The 22360-nt window shown below is 45.9% G+C and overlaps 1 protein-coding gene across 3 annotated transcripts in view; it reads right to left on the bottom strand.

Annotated features, from left to right (window-relative positions):
- The window catches only part of C1QTNF8 (C1q and TNF related 8), a 63442-nt gene that overhangs the window by 27277 nt on the left and 13805 nt on the right, over positions 1-22360 (bottom strand). The gene's annotated exons all lie outside the window — the stretch shown is intronic.

The following is a 22360-nucleotide window of genomic DNA, read 5'->3' as shown; positions in this document are numbered from 1 at the left end:
TTGCCCGAGGGCCCCATGAGTTGTCAGTCCGCCCCTGTTCACATTGCAGCGCTTTGCTGTGAGGCAAGTTTAGCTTGGCATGCCACTCGTCAAACACAGTTATTGAAGTCAATAGGACCATGCCATAACAGCTTGCCAACAATCTGGCACGTGGTTGTGGAGCAGTATTGCAATGCAAAAACTCCTTTGGATTGAAAGAAAAGAAAAAAAGGCATTGAGGACATGGTGGTATTGCTTCCTGAACACCTGCAAGCCATTGTACAACCACCTCTTTTCCAAGGGGAGGTACACAAGGCCTTATTTGTTCTGGATTATCAATTAGTTTGTGATAATTAGGGGTATCTATTTTTTGAGACAATAGCAATCTTTTTTTTACTCTAAGCTCCGCATCCTCCTTTTCTACATTGTTAGTTATGAAAAGAGCAAAGGTTGCAGCACCTGCCCAAGAGTTCAAAGCCTGAACAGAACAAGGGCTTGGTGAAACAGTATGGAGGCTACAAAAGATGATGAGTGATGAGCAATGAGCTCCAAAGGATGAAAGGCTGAGAATGGCATGGGGTCCAAGGTTATGACTCAGACAGGAAAGGTACCGTTGATTTTTATCCCTGGAGCAGAAAAAGCCCAGCAATGGTTAAGACAGGAGCCCTTGGGACATCTAGATGTGATTGAATACCTCTCTATAAGTCTCTGTTTGATGTCTTTACAACCACTGCGAACATGCTGACACTTTCCAAATAAACTGAAGCAAATGTAACACGAACACAGCACGACAACCAGTGCCGTGTAAAACATTAAATTGTCCTTTCATTTTAGAATCTATTTGAAAAAAGGCAAGCGGGTTTAAAACTTCAAATTGAAACACAGCCAGGCAAAAACATAAAAACGCGCTTTCATTCACTTTCTAGTTCTCTCACTCATAGTTCCCAACTTTCCGACATGGGAAAGAGATATATCTAGCATCAAAAATGTTTTGTGCCAAAGAAAGCAATCCTGCCATGTCCCCATTTACACCGACAAGGAAAATGTTACAAAATTATTAGTGGTACTCAAAAGTTATTTTTTTTCCCCCACTACATTTCTTTTATACTGATATCATAAATTCAGTCATTTCGAGGTTGGATTGAAAAAAAAGGTTTTGTGCATTCTAACACTTTTGATAGTAAATCAGTATGTTTTTTTTTTATAGAGGTCTATGTATCAGATCAAAAAAAGAAGGACCATTGAGGAGGAAAGAGAGACAGGGGTCCAGAAGACAAACAGTCACTCCAAATTAGATCATTTTGGTTCGCATTCTGAATAGAAAGCTTCAAATTTCACCACATAGCCTGTTTAGGTGATATTTGCTTAAAATTAAAAAGAAAAGAAGAAGTAACATGACTTTGTTTTATAACAAAGCAAGGGCGGACTGACCATTTGGAAACTCGGGCACTGCCCGAGGGCCCGGGGTCAGTAGGGGGCCCCATGAGATGCCCCTGGTACCTTTTTCATAGGCGTTTTTAAGTTTGGGCAAGGACACAGGGGCCCCATGATCCCCTATTGCCCCCGGGGTCAGTAGGGGGCCCCATGAGATGCCCCTGGTACCTTTTTCATAGGCGTTTTTGAGTCTGGGCAAGGACACAGGGGCCCCATGATCCCCTATTGCCCGGGGGCCCCATGAGTTGTCAGTCCGCCCCTGATCTGAAGCCTCCGTAGGTGTCTTCAGCGGAGCAGTGGTCCAATTGGACACGCCTTCCCTGGCTGACCTCTGTGGCCATCTTTAGTGAGGGCAATGCTAGTCCTGTAAATAGCACTGTCTCACTGCTGTTGGCGCATTTGCGAAGTGCATAAAGTAGGGGAGGATCCCTGCTGGCTATTGCCCGGGGGCCCCATGAGTTGTCAGTCTGCCCCTGGGGGGCAGAGTAGAGAGCGGTGATTGACAGTGGTCATGTGAATGCTCCCTTCTCAACCTTAGAGCTGATATGGGACAGCTGCAGCAGGAGGAGGTGGAGGAGGAGGTGAGTATGAATTTTTTTTATTTTTGTTTTATTCCCATACTTCTCCTTTAAACATGAGATTGTAGAACCTCTACCAGTTTTTTTTCTCTCGTTTGTGTCCCTGTTGTCCTGGCTGGAGCGGCACTGGCTGAGGCCGCACTCATCCACATGTTCATGCGCTGAGTCGTTAAGCGGTGCTTTTTCCTTTCTCTGATGATCATGACTCCACTGCGGTGGAGTCATGGCTTTTTTGAGTTTGGGCAAGGACACAGGGGCCCCATGGTCCCCTATTGCCCGGGGGCCCCATGAGTTGTCAGTCCGCCCCTGTAACAAAGCCATGTAAACTCTATGTCAGTGATGCCATGACAATCACATAATAGGTCAGGACTCCTTTTTTCCCTCATACCTAAAGTCATTATCCCAACTAATCAGGACACTTTCTGCCACAAAAAAACAGGTCCAAGATAGTTTAAGGAGACTTCTTTAATCGATGAGCTAGTTAAATCCCATTACATTCTTAAAAATGTCCCAATGAGGAGATTTACCCTGACTTGCTGTCCTTTAGACACAACAGGAAGCAAAAGAAAATTGCTGGAAAATGGAGTCAAATCCCCTCTTGGTTGTCACAGGAATATCAGTTGACATCTCAAATTGGGGATTCTTCCTTCACTTTCAATAGTCACCAGGACATATAAAGAGGCTGACCCTCCCTCACGGTAACACAGACAGTAATAGAAACCCAACAGGAGATCTACTCACCACTCTATGAAAACCAAAAGACATTTTGGTTTTGGATACCATTTAATTTCCTTTTTCTCACTAACATCAATGCATTTCCCCAAAATGGTAATGTCCCCAATGTTCAGAACATTTGGAGAAGCGAAAACTCTAAATTTTACTCACCCCTAGTGCTAACATTGTTTACCATTCCAGACATCTGAATGCTGAAGTTGGGCTTCCAGTGCAAATGTTGCCTCTGTAGGTTGATGGGAGGATTGAGAGAGGCACACACGGCACCACTGGTGAGGTCATGTTCATTAGTCAAAGACAGAAAAGGTGCGGCGCTAAAACAACAAATATTGGAGTTCCAATATATATGCATACATGAATTGCACTAAATCACATATAGAAAAAAGTGACAAAAGTGCAAATGCGCAAACCTAAAAGGTGATAATGGTGAGCACTGAATAGTGCTGGATATCAATACACATACACAGTCCTAAAAAGCAGTTCATAAAGCGCTTAAAAGTGATGATCCATCTGAAAGGATCTCAAGTAAGTGCTCTTTAGGTCAACCAGGTGATGTGCCGTGAATATGTTAGGAATACGCACTCACCAGATGCGCAACCGTTATGCGCATATATTTATATCTCAAGATGTCTGCCGGAGATCTCCTTCAGGACAAGATCAGCCTGGTCTGTCACAAACCGATATGTATCCCCTTCCCCTGGGCAGTTTGCAGCACCTTAGGCCTTACTCCGGAATGGGCTCTGTAGTTATCTGATAAATGTGCACTGTTTAGGAGATAGTAGCATGTTTTTCAAACCGTGACGTCACCGGCAACATGCGCACTGCACTCAGACGGTGACGTCACGGTCTGCAAAACATGCTACTATCTTCCACACGGTGCACATTTATCAGATAACTACAGAGCCCATTCTGGAGTAAGGCCTAAGGTGCTGTAAACTGCCCAGGGGAAGGAGATACATATCGGTTTGTAACCAGACCTGGCTGATCCTGTCCTGAAGGAGATCTCTGGCAGACATCTTGAGATATACAGTACATATATGCGCATAACGGTTGCACATCTGGTGAGTGCGTATTCCTAACACATCACCTGGATGACCTAAAGAGCACTTACTTGAGATCCTTTGAGATGGATCATCACTTTTAAGCACTTTATGAACTGCTTTTTAGGACTGTGTATGTGTATTGATATCCAGCACTATTCAGTGCTCACCATTATCACCTTTTAGGTTTGCGCATTTGCACTTTTGTCACTTTTTTCTATATGTGATTTAGTGCAATTCATGTTTGCATATATATTGGAACTCTAATATTTGTTGTTTTAGCGCAGCACCTTTTCCGTCTTTGATTATTTTGGAGGTTTTTTGGTGCTTTGGCTGCTTGTAATTGCTCTAGCGCTCACTTATTTTACTATTATTATTTGATACTCATGTTCATTAGTGATTGGTGCAATGAGGGAAGGCTTTGCTGCCATGGAGTACAGGAGGTCAAAACTATACAAAATGACTTTATACACTGCTGACCATTTAGAAAAAATCCTTTGTATGTGTTTAAATAGCTGTTTGGCTAGAATTTCCATTCAAAGCGTAAGTTCTTGTAAAATTAGTACTTTTATATAGGTGGAGCATGGTATGCTTAGTCAGGCCCTGGCTAAGAAGGAACATCTTTGATACTCCAACTTTGAGATCTCCCTGTCATGATTCCCGACTCTAACCCTGTTCATCTGGGAGAGTTAGGTGCAGGGGCGGACTGACAACTCATGGGGCCCCCGGGCAATAGGGGATCATGGGGCCCCTGTGTCCTTGCCCAAACTCAAAAAAGCCTATGAAAAAGGTACCAGGGGCATCTTATGGGGCCCCCTACTGACCCCAAGCCCTCGGGCAGTGCCCGAGTTTCCAAATGGTCAGTCCGCCCCTGGTTAGGTGTCCTACCTTTGTGTGTTCCAGCTCCTCCTGTTACATTCTCTATAATATAAAATACATAATACATGCAACAGGAATGGTGGGAACCCTTCACAATAGGCACAACAGGTGACCCAGGAGCTTGGCACACAGATAAAGGAAACACTAAAGTTCTTTAACTCTCCAGCACCCACCAAATAATGAAAAATCAGTTTTCAATGGACTGATACTTTGGAGGAAAAAACAATATTTTGCTATTCTATAACCTCAAAAATTACTTATATCCTAGTTTCCATACAAATATACTTTTTGTGTTCGGGGAACATTTACCGGCTATATCAGACATATACAAACAAAATGTTCCCATTGCCTAGATACCTGCTGAATGTTCTGGCATTTTGACAAAAAAATCGAAAGAGGTCGATAGATTTCACAAGAGGTGAGTGAGCAGATCTGGGAGGATTTAGCTTGTCAAGGTTTTTATTACCAGAGGTAGCCCCTGTCCCATATGCCAGTCAAAGGCAGCTCCATCTTCCAACCCCTGTAATAATTTAAAGTGACCTGTCACTAGGGCACACAAACTTCTGAACAATATAAAAAGAAGATTACTACAACTTGTCTGTTAGGAGGCAACGCCAATCTCTACCCTTTTGCAGAATTATGGTCTCTGCTGGTATCCAACATTTACAGATGTGACCTGTATTGACACAGCAGATGGCGGGTGGATCCACAGTGTGGGAAATGCTATCTGACGCATCTCAAAGCATCGGATGCCAGTGGCAGAAGTAACGAAGCAAGATCATAGTCCCATCTCACTTGGCAGGAAAATATAAGCCGTCGGAATTTACTTTGGTACGCATACGTGTGCAAGGTCAGGAGGTCCTTTAAAACTTTTTTGCTATTTCATACTTTTTATTATATATTTAATACCTTTTTTTTCACTTAAAGTGTACTGTATCTCTAGGCAAACCTTTTTTTTAGTTTTGGATAGAGCCAGGGAGGGTCATACCCTCTGTTAAGGTTTTATTGTTTTGTCCCATTACGGAGGTTCAGCCCTCTGTGACCATTGTCACCAAGAAAGAAAAGAGGTGAAGAGAAACCCAAAATGTTAGATACATCATCAGAACAAGTTGTGCGTGGAACATATTCTAATAGGGACATCCTTTCCGGGGAGAGGGCAACCAGGGGCGGACTGGCAACTCATACCCTCTGTTAAGGTTTTATTGTTTTGTCCCATTAAGGAGGTTCAGCCCTCTGTGACCATTGTCACCAAAAAAGAAAAGAGGTGAGGAGAAACCCAAAATGTTAGATACATCATCAGAACAAGTTGTGCATGGAAAATATTCTAATGGGGACATCATTTCCGGGGAGAGGGCAACCAGGGGCGGACTGGCAACTCATGGGGCTCCCGGGCAATAGGGGATCATGGGGTCCCTGTGTCCTTGCCCAAACTCAAAAAAGCCTATGAAAAAGGTACCAGGGGCATCTCATGGGGCCCCCTACTAACCCCGAGCCCTCGGGAAGTGCCGGAGTTTCCAAATGGTCAGTCCGCCCCTGAGCTAACTTAAGTTACTAAAGATACAAACTTTTAGGACCTTCCTTATGTCCCTTCCTCAGGCATGATACAATTTAGGAATGGGGCATGAAGAAGGTCCAGAAAGCTTGCAACTCTGTTTATTGAAAGCAAAGTAATATTACAGAAGAAAATAAACATGTACAGCAGAGATTTCCTTACATGCATAGACATTATCTATGGGGTAATTAAACAATAAAAAACAAAAATGAGTAATACAATCAGTGTCTTGTTGGGTATTGTTTGCATTCTGGAGTCTATGTATCCTGAGAGGTAGCACTGTCCTCATAAGTCAACCCTAAGTTCCTCCAAAAGTTCTACATTTTGTTAAATGTGTCCATATTATATATTTTTTCACATGCCCCTGAGGGCAACTGTATTAGATGGGAAGGAAATTTTTCATGATGGTAGGCAAGTAGCAAAAAAAATTCTGGCAGGGGTTTTAAGGCTTTCCTACTTCATCCAAAATAAAAGTTTTTTCTGTGCATACACTTTTCCTTTACTACTATCAGAAGGGTGCTGACAAGCCCCCATTGATAGTAAATAGGCAGTGACAGATTTTCTATATGGAGACATCAGGGGTCTATTAGACCCCTAATGCCTTTTTGTCTGTTGTGCATAAACAAATCAGGGAAGCAGAGTGCCCAATTTTCTCTTTTCCCAACTTCACTGGTTGGGATTTGACAGCTTTTAACCCAGAAATGCTGGTCTTGATGCCGGTTTCAAAAGTCATGGGCTCCCAAAAGGAAATAGGTGAACCTGGCAAACATCTGGGGGTGTTTGGGAGGCAGCCTTTTTTCCTGCCTCATAGAACTCTTTGGATGGCTTTAAAGCTGCCTGAATCTTTATTTATCTATTATAAAGTCTGTCTGAAAAAAAATAATTATAGTTTATTTGTATCCCGCTACTGCCGCACTATAATAATATACAGTGGTGCCAATAAATGTTTTTTTTAAACATAAGAATGGCTGGAAGGGGCGGTGGTGCAATAACTTTTTAGGATCTTTGGCAATGTGCTTAGGATCGTCAATATTTTTCTTGAATATTTCCATTATTTTTTAACTATAGAGTAAGGGGATAGTGCATTGTCATCTTGCTTAGCCCTTTGCTTTATTTTATAAGGCAGGGGATTAACTGGCATATTAATGAAAAATAATATACAGCTTTTAAATGTTTAGCCATTGGTGTAGTAAATAAATATTAAAGCTGGCAAAACTTTAATCCTGAGGGTACACAACATATTTTCTAAACTGCTCAACTGCAAAATAATGTAAGCTTTAGAAGCAGCTCTGTATTTATTCATACATTGGAGTGTAGGAGGGTGCACAGGCAGTAGCTTTAACCCTTTCTTCAGTTTCACAGACCCAACACATGGTAACTAATAGTCCTTGGAAGCGTAGCACCCCTCCCCCCCGAGTCCCTACCATAGTCCCTATCACACAAACAGACTACACTCCTTAAGGGACCATGGGAGTAACCCAGATTGGCATGGCTGGAGTAGAGTTCCATCTCTTGCCTGTTCCTGCCCAATATGGTGCCTGCCCCGCTGTTTCCATGCCCAGCGTATAACAGTTCTTCCCTCTTTACTAGAAAACTAAAAAAGAATACAAAGGACCATAGCACATATGGTGGCACATAGCTTGAGTAAGATTAGGAAAGTCTCCAACTGCAATAGCGTCTGAATGAGAGTAGTAAATGGAGAGCAGAACCGAGACCTGGGTTGAAACCTAGTCCCTGCATTCCTCCGGCTGAGGAATGCTACAGTCTATATTGTCTTTAGGAAAAAAGTCCATTTGCTTTCTTCCCTAAGGGGAAAGCCCAGGAGCTCTTACTCCAGAGAATAGAGTCCCCTCACAGGGGACTTTCCATCGATCAGATGGTGCGCCGTCTAGATTTAGCTAGATAGGATTTGTTTTTTATGCTGTGAGTCAGAGGCTTGCTAGAAGCCTGGGATGAGTCAGCCTGGTATTGAGGTAGAGAGGTCACCTCAGTATAGGCTGGGAGGCTGTACAGGTCAGGGCTTCCAGAGCCCTGCCATCCTTCTAAAAACTGGAGTAACTTTCTGGAAGGAGAGTGGAGGAGAGGAGGAGGCCCAGATTTGCATGTTTAAGGGAACAACATGGTGGCTAAGAGCAACCCTTAAATGGGACAGAGCCTGAGTAGTGAGGGAGTCCAGTGGAAGATGGACTGAGAGAAGGTGCTGGAGTGTGGAGCCTTGAAGGGGGCCCCAGGGAGGGGGGCCTACCTACAGGGTTATGCTAGATGGAAGGATCTCCACTGTGCCACAAGTCTCCTAGGGAGCACATCGTGTCAGTAGGGAAGGAGGCAGCCCAGTATAAGGCCTGAAAGCAGCTGCAACCCATCTAACTACAGGACAGGACAGTGTGAGTACTTCTACACCCCCTGGGCCAGAGAATGGAGAGGACGGTCAGGTGCAATATCTAACTAGTTCTCGTCCAGGACTACCTATTTGCAGATCTTTGAATCCCTTGCCCAGGGATACCCTCAAGACAGCCAGAAGAAAGAGAAAGGATTTATCTGGGGTCTGAAGAGGTACACCAAAGGGATATCAGTGCTCCTTAAAGAGAGAGTTTCTACTTTTAGGTCCGCATTTTTGTACAGTGTGCAGTGGTTGCTGAGAAGTTGTCCTCAAGTTTTGAAGTTCCTTGGACATCCCATATACCCCTAAATCCCATATAAGTTGTTAATCCCAAATAAAAACAACAAAAACAAGCTCAAGGACTGTTTTATTGATACTGTATGTGAAGCTGTAGAAATTGCGCGTTGCCTGGCCATGCAGAGTTTAGAGGGACCCATCAAATTTAGTGGCCTTTAAGGGGGTGAGCGCAACACAACCCAGCAGCCAACAACTGGTAACAAAACTATCTTAACCTTTTATAACTGACCCCGCTGGGCACTACCCACAGACATGGCGCTATTCCCCAGAAACCAAGAGAGGGCTGACAACTAAAGGGTTCCCTACACTTTCAGTTTTCTGAACTTTACATTTGCGATGGCCCTGGGGTATTACAACAGGTCTTTTTCCCCAGATCCCAGGGGAAAATCAGCAACTAAAGAGCTCCCTATACTCTCAGTGCCCAGTACATGACCTCCAGGAGTATTACCAGTGGGACTATTCTCTTTGCATCCTAATCTATCCTGCTCTCCCCTACCATTAAAATATTTCTATCTAAACCTTTAGAAATTATAATTTTGGATTTTTGTTAATTGCAAGAATGTCATCCAGTCCATTTTCCAATTCCAGTCTTGTCCTCGTCCTTAAAAACCCCTCTACTCTTGTGAAGGAAAATGTTCTTTTTTCCATGCAACTGTCTGTACAGTCTTTGGGATAATATATTAATTTTCAAAGTCTTTATACTGGCCTTAGATACCGTGGATATATTTAAATGTTAATGAAACCACCTCTGAAGCATCTTTTCACCAAATCGAAATTACGTAGCTTTTCTAATCTTTTACTATTTAATAAGATTCTCCATATTTTTAATCACTTATTGGCTGCTTCTGAACCCTCATCAAAACTCCAATGTCCTTCAACAAAAACATAATTAAGTGTAGTTATATATTCATTAAAATAACAATAACCTGTGTGTTATTACTTGTTTGTCTCAGAAAATGAATCAGATTTCTAAAATCCCCTACATAGCAACTTGTCTGGAAAGAGGGAGGGCCAACACTGGTAACCAATCGGGTGTGCTGCATGCACATGTACTCACCATGAACATGTGGAGGAAAGAAGAGAGTACAAGGATGAGCTCACCAGTGTGCTCATCCAATCACAGGCTGGTTGCAGGGAGTGGCCACTGGGTAGAAATTGAGTATAAAATCAGTAAGAGAATACATTTCGACAAAAGGAATGAATGCCTTCATACCTTGTGTATTGCAAACTCAATGGCAAGTGGAAACAGAAGATAACAGAAGTTGTTTAAGTTGAATTGTCTTGGCATCACGAGTATAATCTTAAAACTCTGTGCTTCCCAGAATTATAAATTATAATGGTCGGACGGTGACCAAGCTGTATTGTTCAGCTGGAGTAGAGAGTCAGGCCACCAACCTGGCTGTGATGTCTGGCTGGACTGTGTAAATCACTGGACTAGCTTGACAGATATGCAAATATTTTGGCAGGTACACAAACTTCCCATATACAGGTATTTTAAATGTATTTAGCTGACCAAATGGAACTGACTTCAATAGTCTTTGATGTGATCTTTGAGGTTGAAGCACTTCACAGTACATGCAGCTAGAAAGGTCATTGATGGCTTGTTTTAATGACTGAGCCCTAGTGAGAGGGGCTCTTAAAGCGGAGTTCCGCTCACTCTGTAAAAAAATAAAAGTCAGCAGCTACAAAAACTGTAGCTGCTGACTTTTAAAAAAACAGCCACTCAGCTGTCCCACGATCCCACTTTGCTTTAATGTTGGGACATGGCAAGTGTTGGGAGTTAATTGTACATGCCCTAGTTCAGTGTTTTTCAACCTTTTTTGTGCAAAGGCACACTTTTTTCATGAAAAAAATCACGAGGCACACCACCATTAGAAAATGTTAAAAAAATTTACCTCTGTGCCTATATTGACTATATATAAAGTAATTCTCTTGAATAGGAATCAAACACAAAGAAATTATTTTATAATTACTTTATTATGAAATAATAAAGTATTTTATAATTGGACCCGGGGGCCGGACCAAGAGTAGATGAATGATGTGTATGTGTCATCCATAGTAAGTATAGTAATATTCCCCCATAGTAAGCATAGTAATTAATCCCCCATATAGTAATTCATCCACCATAGTAATTCATCCCCCATAGTAATTCATCCCCCATAGTAATTCATCCCCCATATAGTAATTCAGCCCCCATATAGTAATTCATCCCCCATATAGTAATTCATCCCCCATATAGTAATTCATCCCCCATAGTAATTCATCCCCCATAGTAATTCATCCCCCATATAGTAATTCATCCCCCATAGTAATTCATCCCCCATAGTAATTCATCCCCCCTATAGCAATTCATCCCCCATAGTAATTCATCCCCCATATAGTAATTCATCCCCCATAGTAATTCACCCCCCATATAGTAATTCACCCCCCATATAGTAATTCATCCCCCATATAGTAATTCATCCCCCATAGTAATACATCCCCCATATAGTAATTCATCCCCCCTATAGTAATTCATTCCCCATATTAATTCATCCCCCATATTAAGTCCCCAAGCCCCCCGTGTCAATTCACTTACCTTTGCGCCGCGCGTTCCTCTCGCCGTTCCGGTGTAGGTCTCCTATGAGGATCTGTCCCCCTCGACGTATCTGCGCATGTGCCAGTTTCAGGCATTAGCAGCCGATCGGCAATCTCCGGCACATGCGCAGATACGTCGAGGGGGACAGATCATCCTGACAGTATCACGCTCCGTGGGCCGGATTAAAAGGTCCGCCGGGCCGTATACGGCCCGCGGGCCGTAGTTTGCCCGTCTATTTGTGAGCCGAGGCAATTTTTCCCACGGCACACCAGACAATATCTCATGGCACACTAGTGTGCCGCGGCACAGTGGTTGAAAAACGCTGCCCTAGTTTATACAGAAATGTTAAAGTGAATGTACAGTTGCAAGAAAAAGTATGTGAACCCCTTGGGATTACGTGGAGTTTTGCATGAATTGGGCATAAAATGTGCTCTGAACGTCATCTAAGTCACAACAATAGAAGAACACAGTCTGCTGAACATAATACTACACAAACATTAGATGTTGCCATGGTTTAATTGCACATAACATGTAAACATTCACAGTGCAGGGAGGAAAAAGTATGTGAATCTTTGGACTTAATAACTGGTTGACCCTCCTTTGGCAGCAATAACCTCAACCAAACGTTTCCTGTAGTTGCAGATCAGACCTGCACAACGATCTGGAGTAATTTTGCACCACTCCTCTTCACAAAACTGTTTCAGTGTAGCAATATTCTTGGGATGTCTGGTGTGAATCGCTCTCTTAAGGTCATGCCACAGCATTTCAATCGGGTTGAGGTCAGGACTCTGACTGGGCCACTCCAGAAGGCGTATTCTGTGCTGTTGCTGCCATTGTTTTGTTGAATTACTTGTATGCTTTGGGTCATTGTCCTGTTGCATCACCCATCCTCTGCGGAGCTTCAGTTGGGGGACAGATGGTCGTACGTTTTCCTGCAAAATGTCTTGATAAACTCTGGAATTCATTTTCGTATCAATGACAACTATCCGTCCAGGCCCTGAGGCAGCAAAGCAGCCCCAAACCATGATGCTCCCTCCGCCATGTTTCACAGTGGGGATGAGGTTTTGATGTTGGTGTGCTGTGCCTTTTTTTCTCCACACATAGTGTTGTGTGTTCTTCCCAAACAGCTCAATCTTGGTTTCATCTGTCCACAGTATATTTTGCCAGTAGTGCTGTGGAACATCCAGGTGCTCTTTTGCAAACTTCAAACGTGCTGCAATATTCTTTTTAGACAGCAATGGCTTCCTCCGTGGTGTCCTCCCATGTACTCCATTCTTGTTTAATGTTTTCCTTATTGTAGATGTGTCAACAAAAATGTTAGCATGTGCCAGAGATTTCTGTAGGTCTTTAGCTGACACTCTGGGATTCTTCTTTACCTCATGCAGCATTCTGCGCTGTGCTCTTGCAGTCACTTTTACAGGACAACCAGGCCTAGGGAGAGTAGCAACAGTGCTAAACTTTCTCCATTTGTAGATCGTCTGTCTTACCGTGGACACATGAACATCAAGGCTTTTGGAGATACTTTTGTAACCCTTTCCAGCTTTATGCAAGTCAACAATTCTTGATCGTAGGTCTTCTGAGAGCTCTTTTCTGTGAGGCATGGTTCACATCAGACAGTGCTTCTTGAAACCAGTAAACCCAAAACAGGTGTGTGTTTTTTAAGGGCAGGACAGCTGTCAGCAACACATCCAATATCATCACACTGATTGGAGTCAAGGTTGGCTCACTCCTGGCTTCAATTAGCTCTGGGAGAAGTCATTAAGCTAGGGCCTCACATACTTTTTCCTCCCTGCACTGTGAATGTTTACATGTTATGTGCAATTAAACCATGGCAACATCTAATGTTTGTTTAGTATTATGTTCAGCAGACTGTGTTCTTCTATTGTTGTGACTTAGATGACGTTCAGAGCACATTTTATGCCCAATTCATGCAAAACTCCCAAGGGGTTCACATACTTTTTCTTGCAACTGTAAACCCAATAAACCCACTTTCTGAATATAAGCATTTGATAACAAATTAAGAATAGCTAGCCATAGATATTAGTATTTTAGTCATCCCTAATACCTTTATTTAAAAGTTATTATGCATCGGTCATGTGACTTTTTCCTTGCCTGCGCACCTCAATGTCTGTTAGTGGGGCAGAGATCACTACATGACATATGCTCAATATGTCATAGCAGGATGTTTGCTTTTTTTATCCCCATGGCTACAAGGATCCCATTGGCAGGCAGATGAAAAATGGTCACATGAGGACTGCTCAAGCTGTTCAATAGGAAAAGTGGTCATTTGGGGATCGTAGCCACTTAATATGTTGCAGCTGTCCTGCAGGTGGAGGAAGAGTGGTCAAATGGGACTGCTGCCACTAACAATGCTAGAGCTGCCCCGCAGGCAAGGAAGAGTGGTCATTTGAGGACTGTTGTTTCTCACAATGCTGTCTCTTACAGGTAGAGGAAGAGTAAACATTTGGAGACTGTGGTCATTCACAATGCTGCAGTTGTCCTGCAGTAAGAGAGAGAGTAGTCACATGGGGACAGCTGTCACTTACAATCCTGGAGCTGCCCTGCAGGCAGAGTAGTCAAGTGGGGCCCGCTGTCACTCCAATGCTGCAGCCACCCTGCAAATAGAGGAAGTGTGTTTCATTTGGGGACCACGGTCTCTCACATTGTTCAGGCTTAAGAAGAGTGGTCATATGGAGACTGTAGTCTCCACAATGCTTGAGCTGTCCCACAGGTTGAGGAAGTGTGGTCATGTGAAGATCATGGTCTCTCACAATGCTGGACCTGTTCTGCAGTCAGAGGAAAAGTGCCAAGGCCTCTCACAATGCTGGACCTGTCCCACAGGCAGAGGAAGAGTGGTCATGTGGAGACCAAGGCGTCTCAAAATGCTGGCCCTGTCCTGCAGGCAGAGGAAGAGAGGTCATGTGGAGACCAAGGCCTCTCACAATGCTGGACCTGTCCCACAGGCAGAGGAAGAGTGGTCATGTGGAGACCAAGGCGTCTCAAAATGCTGGCCCTGTCCCGCAGGCAGAGGAAGAGTGGTCATTTGGAGACCAAGGCCTCTCACAATGCTGGACCTGTCCCGCAGGCAGAGGAAGAGTGGTCATGTGGAGACCAAGGCGTCTCACAATGCTGGACCTGTCCCGCAGGCAGAGGAAGAGTGGTCATGTGGAGACCAAGGCGTCCAACAATGCTGGACCTGTCCCGCAGGCAGAGGAAGAGTGGTCATGTGGAGACCAAGGCGTCTCACAATGCTGGACCTGTCCCGCAGGTAGAGGAAGAGTGGTCATGTGGAGACCAAGGCGTCTCATAATGCTGGACCTGTCCCGCAGGCAGAGGAAGAGTGGCCATGTGGAGACTGTGCTCTCTCACAATGCTGGAGGGGCCCAAAGGCAGAGGAAGAGTGGTCAAGGGGGGATTGCTGTCACTGAGAATGCTGGAGCTGTCCTGAAGGCAAGGGAGAGTGGTAATTTGGGGTCCATTGCTCCTAAGAATGCCGGAGTGTTCCCATGGGTAAAATAAGACTGGACATGTGGGGACTGTGGTCTCTCACAATGCTGCAGTTGTCCCACAGGCAGGGAAAGCGTGGTCACGTGTGGACTGCTGTCCTGATTGAACAGTGTGGAAAGAAGAGCCGGTGATGTAAAAATCTCATCCAATCAGAGAATGCCTTATAATAATTAAAAAAATGCAGCTGTGCTGAGTGAGCGACCCTCAGTTGTCAGTGTGGAGTGGGGCAGCTGCTTGTATAGAACCTGTGCAGGACTCAGATAAACTTGGTTATCAGTGTAGAGGCACTGGCTACCACAGTCATTTCCATAGTTCTCAGCAATCTATCAGGTGTGAGATGTGCATACTTACATTGTACCAGGCTGGATGAAAGTAAGTAGGCAATACAGATCACACCAGGAGTTCAGCTTTAATATATATAGTCTGGGCACAGATTCATTTTAAAGTAGTTAAAATACTAGTTGGACATAGTTGCTTTACAGCTTACAAGGAAACATAGTAAGGGGTTACAATGCAGTGTGATCCGGCTGGATAACTGCAGTGCTGATGCGTTGCCTGGGCATCCCAGCCTTGCACTTTGATGTGCTAGAAAAAAAGTATGGTCTGCCATACTTTTTTTCTGTACACATCACAGCAACGCAGTGGTGTGAACTGGGCACATAGGAGACAAGGCATTTTGCCTTATCTTGTGGTGGGACTGTGCTGAAATAGTCGCCCAATGCATTCCCATTGCATCTGGTGTGAATGGACCCTCATAGAGTTCCAGCAGTAATTGGATTCAAACATGCTTGGAAAAAACATAGATCAATGGACAAAATGATAAAAACACCAGGTAAAAGGACAAAATTGTTATCCGACATGGTGTTGAACCACCTTTGGCATCCAAGATGGCCTTAATTTTCAGGGGAATTGACAAATATAAGTCTTGGATGGTGGATAATGGTATCTGATACCACTCTTCATGCAAAAATCCTTCAAATTCACGCAGAGATGCCAGAGGCGGAAAAAGAACCTAAACCTTGTTCTCCTAAAATGACCATAGTGGATCTATGATATTGAGGTCCAGCAACTGAGAGACCCATGGAAGGTGCGAGACTTCGTCAGAATGCACGTCAAACCGCAATTTGACAACAGCAGTTGTATGAATTGGAGCATTATCGTCTTGGTAAATGGTGCTGTTTTTGGGAAACAATGTCTGTACCATGGGGTGCACATGGTTTGCCAAAATTTGTACATAGTCTCTACCAGGGGCGGACTGACAACTCATGGGGCCCCCGGGCAATAGGAGATCATGGGGCCCCTGTGTCCTTGCCCAAACTCAAAAAAGCCTATGAAAAAGGTACCAGGGGCAACTCATGGGGCCCCCTACTGACCGAGTTTCCAAACGATCAGTCCGCCCCTGGTCTCTTCTACCTTTTAAGGTGATGATGGGGCTGGCAGAATACAAAGATATGGCTGCACAAACCATGATTGAACCGCCACCATGCTTCACCATCGCCATAAAACAGTCCTGTCGTAAGCTTGGGACTGTGTTTGCCACACATAAACACATCCGTGGACGGAAAAAGTGTGAAGCTCAAATTATCAGATCATATCACAGTCTTCCATTGATTAATAGTCCACGATTTATGGGTGTTGCACCACTTTCTCCTCTTCTGAGCATTAATATCGGTCACTAGTGGTTTGGCAGTTGCAGCTCACCTGTGAATGTTTTGCTTTTGGAGTTCCAATTGCACAGTTTTTGTGAACATGGGCTTTGGATGACTGGGATTGAGCTCTGCAGCCACGTTTGCAGCAGTTGTTTTCCTCTTCCGGGACACGATCCTGCCTAATATCCTTTCTTCTCTTTCGGTTAGTTGACCAAGTCAACCGCGCTGCTTATCAGAAGATGTTTTCCCGGAAACTGTATGTGCCGTCATAACCTTTGATACTGTACCTTGCTAAACAGCAAAAAATTAGCAACTTCAGTCACAGACAGGGGCACACTGACCATTCGTGCACTCGGGCACTGCCTGAAGGCCCGGGGTCAGTAAGGGGCCCCATGAGATGCCCCTGGTACCTTTCATTGACTTTTCATAGGCATTTTTGGGTGTGGGCAAGGACACAGGGGCCCAATGATCTCCTATTGCCCAGGGACCCCATAAGTTGTCAGTCCGCCCCTGGTCACAGAGGCACCAGCTAAGCGGCACCAACAATTTGCCCTCTTTGAAGCTCAGTAAGCTCTGACATGACTCCATAATAGTAGCAGAGCAGGCAGTGAATGACAAAAGTGAGGCTTCTCCCCTATTAGCCAGGTGTCTCACATGTTACATCACTTTCAACGCGAAACATGTAGTCACTTTCACACCTGCAAATTATGTAGCGTTTCCATATTTTTGTCCAACCCCTGTATATTCAGACAAAATAGTCAAACAATTTAAATAATAAAAAAATAATAATTTTAAATGGGACAGACTTGGTAGCCCACTTGGTCTTTCTTTTTTCTACTGTCACTTTTCTATGTTGCTATGTAACTGGTCACCCAAGAAATGTCTGATTGCCAGGAGCTGCAGGCTGGAGACTAAGCCGGAGGGTCAATGGCTTCATATACAGGATTAGCTTTCCACTGTTGAAAATCTGTAGTTGGCAGTTGAGTCATATCACCCGTGTCTCACCCTGCTTTATACTCTTACATGAAAGAGGAAGAATCCATACATACATCTCTCCGGGGCTTGTATAGCCAACGTAAGCTGGAATTCTAGAATTATCATTACGTAATGCATAAATCTATTTTAAAGTTTCCATTTAAAGTGTCTCTACTGCCAACAGTTTTCTTTTCAGTTTTGGATAGAGTAGCCACTTTCTGCCTTCTATACGTATAAAAATATCAGCCAGAGGTTATACCAAGATCATGGCTGCAATCAGCTGATTGGTGAAAGGTATCACTTCTACAGTGCTGCAAAGATCTCCCCTGCTGTCAGAATACACTGATCAGCACTGCAGCCTATTGGCTGCATCTGCTGATCAAATGACAAATTTCCAACATTCCTGTTTAACAAAAATTGGCCATTAACTACTTGCCGACCGCAGATAGCCGAATGACGGCTGCACTGCGGCCGGCCAGTTCTGGGTGGGCGTCATATGACGTCCTACCAGAACGCGCTCTCCTACGCCCCCCGGGGGCGTGAACCCGGCGATCTCCGTGATCGCTGTGTCCTACGGACACAGCTGATCGCGTGATGTGGTAAAAGGCCAATCACAGCGGCCTTTTACCACGTGATCAGCCATGTCCAATGACACGCTGATCACCGGGAAATGCAATTGCCGGTTCTCGGCTGCACTTTCCTCACGCTGTCAGATCGTGAGGAAAGTACTGCCGAGAACCGGCAGTTGTTAGAGCGTGGATCGGCACTCATCATCAGGGCACTGATGATCAGTGCCCTGATGATCGGTGCCCAGCAGTGCCACCCACAAGTTCCGCCCACCTGTGCCCAGCAGCGCGCCCACTAACTGCGCCCACCTGTGCGCCCACCTGTGCCCAGCAGTGCGCCCACTAACTGCGCCCACCTGTGCGCCCACTAGCTCCGCCCATCTGTGCCCAGCAGTGCATCAACCTGTGCCCAGCAGTGCACCCACCTGTGCCACCCACCAGTGTCACACAAGTGTGCCCAGAAGTGCCACCTACCTGTGCCCAGCAGTGCCACCCACCTGTGCCCACCCACCTGTGCCCACTAGTGCCACCCACCTGTGCCCACCAGTGCCCATCAGTGCAGCCCAGCAGTGCTGCCAGTCAGTGGCACCAGTCAGTGCCCAGCGGTTGTGCCAGTCAGTGCCCAGCAGTGCTGCCAGTCAGTGCCCAGCAGTGCCGCCAGTCAGTGCCCAGCAGTGATGCCACCTATCAGTGCTGTCTATCAGTAACCATCATCAGTGTCGCCTATCCGTGCCACCTCGTTAGTGCTGCCTATCAGTGCCCTTCAGTGCTGCCTATAAGTGCCTATCAGTGCCCATCAGTGCTGCCTCATCAACGCACATCACTGAAAGAGAAAAATTACCTGTTTGAAAAATTTTATAATAGAAACAAAGAAACTTTTTTTTTTCAAATTTTTTGGCAATTTTTTTGTTTATAGCGCAAAAAGTAAAGCACCCAGCAGCGATTAAATTCCCACAAAAGAAAGCTCTATATGTGAGAAAAAAATGATAAAAATTTCATATGGGTACAATCTTGCATGACCGCGCAATTGTCAATCAAAGTGCAACAGTGCTGAAAGCTGAAAATTGGCCTGGTAAAGAAGGGGGTATAAGTGCCTGGTAGGCGAGGGGTTAAATTGACGTTTGCTGAGTGGGAATTGTCATACACTTGTAGCACCTTCCTAGTGTAGAGTAGGCTGCTCTTTTGTTTGGCCCTTCTGTAATCAGAGGAGCAAGGGGTTGATTATTTGAGGCTGCTCAGTGTTTTACAGGTTCTGTTACTTCACCGTCTCCTAGAGGATTCTAGAAGCATAAGAGGAGGAAGTACAGAGTGGGCATCTTGAATATTTATGGGACTCCAGCCTATCCCTGGGGAGGTGTGCCAAGAAGGTGGTGACAGAGCCTATAAATGGTCTATCCCTATCCAAGTTCATTTTTCCCAATAACAGCCCAAAAAGAAACACAAACTATTCTTAAGAGCCATTGGAAGAGTGCAGAAAATGCTTTGCCCTGGCTCTGTGTGCTCTAAGGGGGAAATAGGACCAAATTCCCCAGTGGCTCCTTAGCGGGTGCACTACACATGGATTGAAATTTGTTCAGTCCCTGCTGAACAGGCTGAATTTCAAAGCCTAGGTCCAGCATAAATTGGCCCTAGTATGCAAAGCCGTGGATAAGGGGGTACCACCTGTCCTCCTGTACGGGGCCCAGGGCAGCAGGGGGGCCCAGGCAGCTGGGTGAATCAGATGTGGGCAGAGAGGGTGATCGGCATGGCGGGGGGGCAGTTACTGGAACCAATACCCTGTATGTCTCTCTCTGCAGTAGATGAAAGCCGGCTTCTTCTCCTCCTCCTCCTCCTCCTGCTGGCTTTCAGCTGCTGCAGAGAGAGCCATACAAGGGATCGGTTCCAGTAATTACCACCCCCCAACACACCCATCATCCTCTCTGTGCACCATACATTTCCCTCTGCTGCCCAGGTTCCCAAGTGTGACCCCACCCTGCAGTGCTGCTAGCTTCCCTCCTCTCCTTTCCTCCGGCAACTGCAGTTGCTCTATAGGATCCTTCAGGATGGAGAGTGGGGGAAGGGTTCAGTAAATATGTCACATTTACCACCTCCTTCCTGAATGAACACAATGAATGCTCGGTACCCAATCATTCAATGTGTTCATTTATAAGTGAAGCATAGTAAACGGTGTTGTTTTTCTTTGAGGAGGCCCTGTCAGGTTGGTTGTATGGGGCCCCGTGGTTTCTAACAGCAGCCCTGCTAGTATGTGAGATAGGGGCCTTAGATTGTAGTCTTGTTGAGGGCAAGGGCTGATGTGCATAAACAATATATAAAATACTGCATAAATTGTCAGAGCTATATACAGTAAATACCTGTAATAAATAATAGGCAAAGTCATTGTTATTCAGTAAGGGTTCGTCCAGGGGGTGGTATAAGGCAGCTGACCCATGATTTTACCACTCACCTGAACAAGGGCGTGCAGCCACTCATCACAGTACATATCCCACAGCTGCAGCAAAAATTTTACAGCCTGTTGCTTTTGAATGCGGTACCATTGCTGAATGTGATCCATTGAAATGAATGGGGCCGCGTCCTGCCTTGGTGTGGTGGTGCAGCATTTTGAGGGTTAAAACAGGCCTCTGAAAAGCAAACCACTGCTAAAACCGGTCATGGATGGACCGAAATTCGGCCTATTCCTGCAGAACTGGGCACATTTCGATCCATCTATGAGTAGGCTGGTTGTGCTGAAGTCAGTCCTTTGATTGGCTTCAGAGCAACCAGCCTGTCAGGCTTTTCTGTTTGGTCACTGCCAGCGGGTATAGCTGGCAGCCAGTGGTGTATCTAGGTTTTGTGCTGCCCTAGGCAACACACAAATCGGGCGCCCCCTCCTCCCCAGCGTAGAGATCCTGACACCAACCAACACAAGAACCCCCCTGCGGAGAGAGCCTGACACCAACCAACACCAGAACCCCTCCCCCCTGTGGAGAGAGCCTAACACCAACTAACACCAGAACCCCCCGTGCAGACAGCGTGACACCAACTAACACCAGAACCCCTCCTTCCTGGCGTAGAGAGCCTGACACCAACCAACACCAGAACCCCCCTGCGGAGAGAGCCTGACACCAACCAACACCAGAACCCCCCCCCGGGGACAGCCTGACATCAACTAACACCAGAACCCCTCCTCCCCAGCGTAGAGAGCCTGACACCAACCAACACCAGAACCCCCCTGCGGAGAGAGCCTGACACCAACCAACACCAGAACCCCCCCCCGGGGACAGCCTGACATCAACTAACACCAGAACCCCTCCTTCCTGGCGTAGAGAGCCTGACACCAACCAACACCAGAACCCCTCCTCCCCAGCGTAGAGAGCCTGACACCAACCAACACCAGAACCCCTCCTCCCCAGCGTAGAGAGCCTGAAACCAACCAACACCAGAACCCTTCCCCCTGCGGAGAGAGCCTGACACCAACCAACACCAGAACCACCTGCGGAGAGAGCCTGACACCAACTAACAGCAGAACCCCTCCTCCCCGGCGTAGAGAGCCTGACACCAACCAACAGCAGAACCCCTCCTCCCCGGTGTAGAGAGCCTGAAACCAACCAACACCAGAACCCCTCCTCCCCGGCATAGAGAGCCTGACACCAACCAACACCAGAAACCCTCCTCCCCAGCATAGAGAGCCTGACACCAACCAACACCAGAACCCTTCCCCCCTGCGGAGAGAGCCTGACACCAACCGATACCAGAACCCCTCCTCCCCGGCGTAGAGAGCCTGACACCAACCAACACCAGAACCCTTCCTCCCCAGTGTAGAGAGCCTGACACCGACCAACACCAGAACCACCTGCGGAGAGAGTCTGACACCAACAAACACCAGAACCCCTCACCCCTGCGGAGAAAGCTTGACACCGAGCAACACCAGAACCCCCCCGCAGAGAGAGCCTAACACCAGAACCCCTCCTTCCCGGCGTAGAGAGCCTGACACCAACCAACACCAGAACCCCTCCTCCCGTGTAGAGAGCCTGACACCAACCAACACCAGAACCCCTCCTCCCCAGTGTAGAGAGCCTGACACCAACCAACACCAGAACCCCTCCTCCCCAGCATAGAGAGCCTGACACCGACCAACACCAGAACCACCTGCGGAGAGAGTCTGACACCAACAAACACCAGAACCCCTCACCCCTGTGGAGAAAGCTTGACACCGACCAACACCAGAACCCCCTGCG

Source organism: Staurois parvus, unplaced genomic scaffold (genome assembly GCF_062004578.1).
Source record: "Staurois parvus isolate SC_StPar_1 unplaced genomic scaffold, SC_StPar_1.0 ptg000882l, whole genome shotgun sequence".
NCBI classification, from domain to species: domain Eukaryota; kingdom Metazoa; phylum Chordata; class Amphibia; order Anura; family Ranidae; genus Staurois; species Staurois parvus.
The sequence above is the reverse complement of the archived record's forward strand: the minus strand, read 5'-3'. Positions and strand labels throughout refer to the sequence as shown.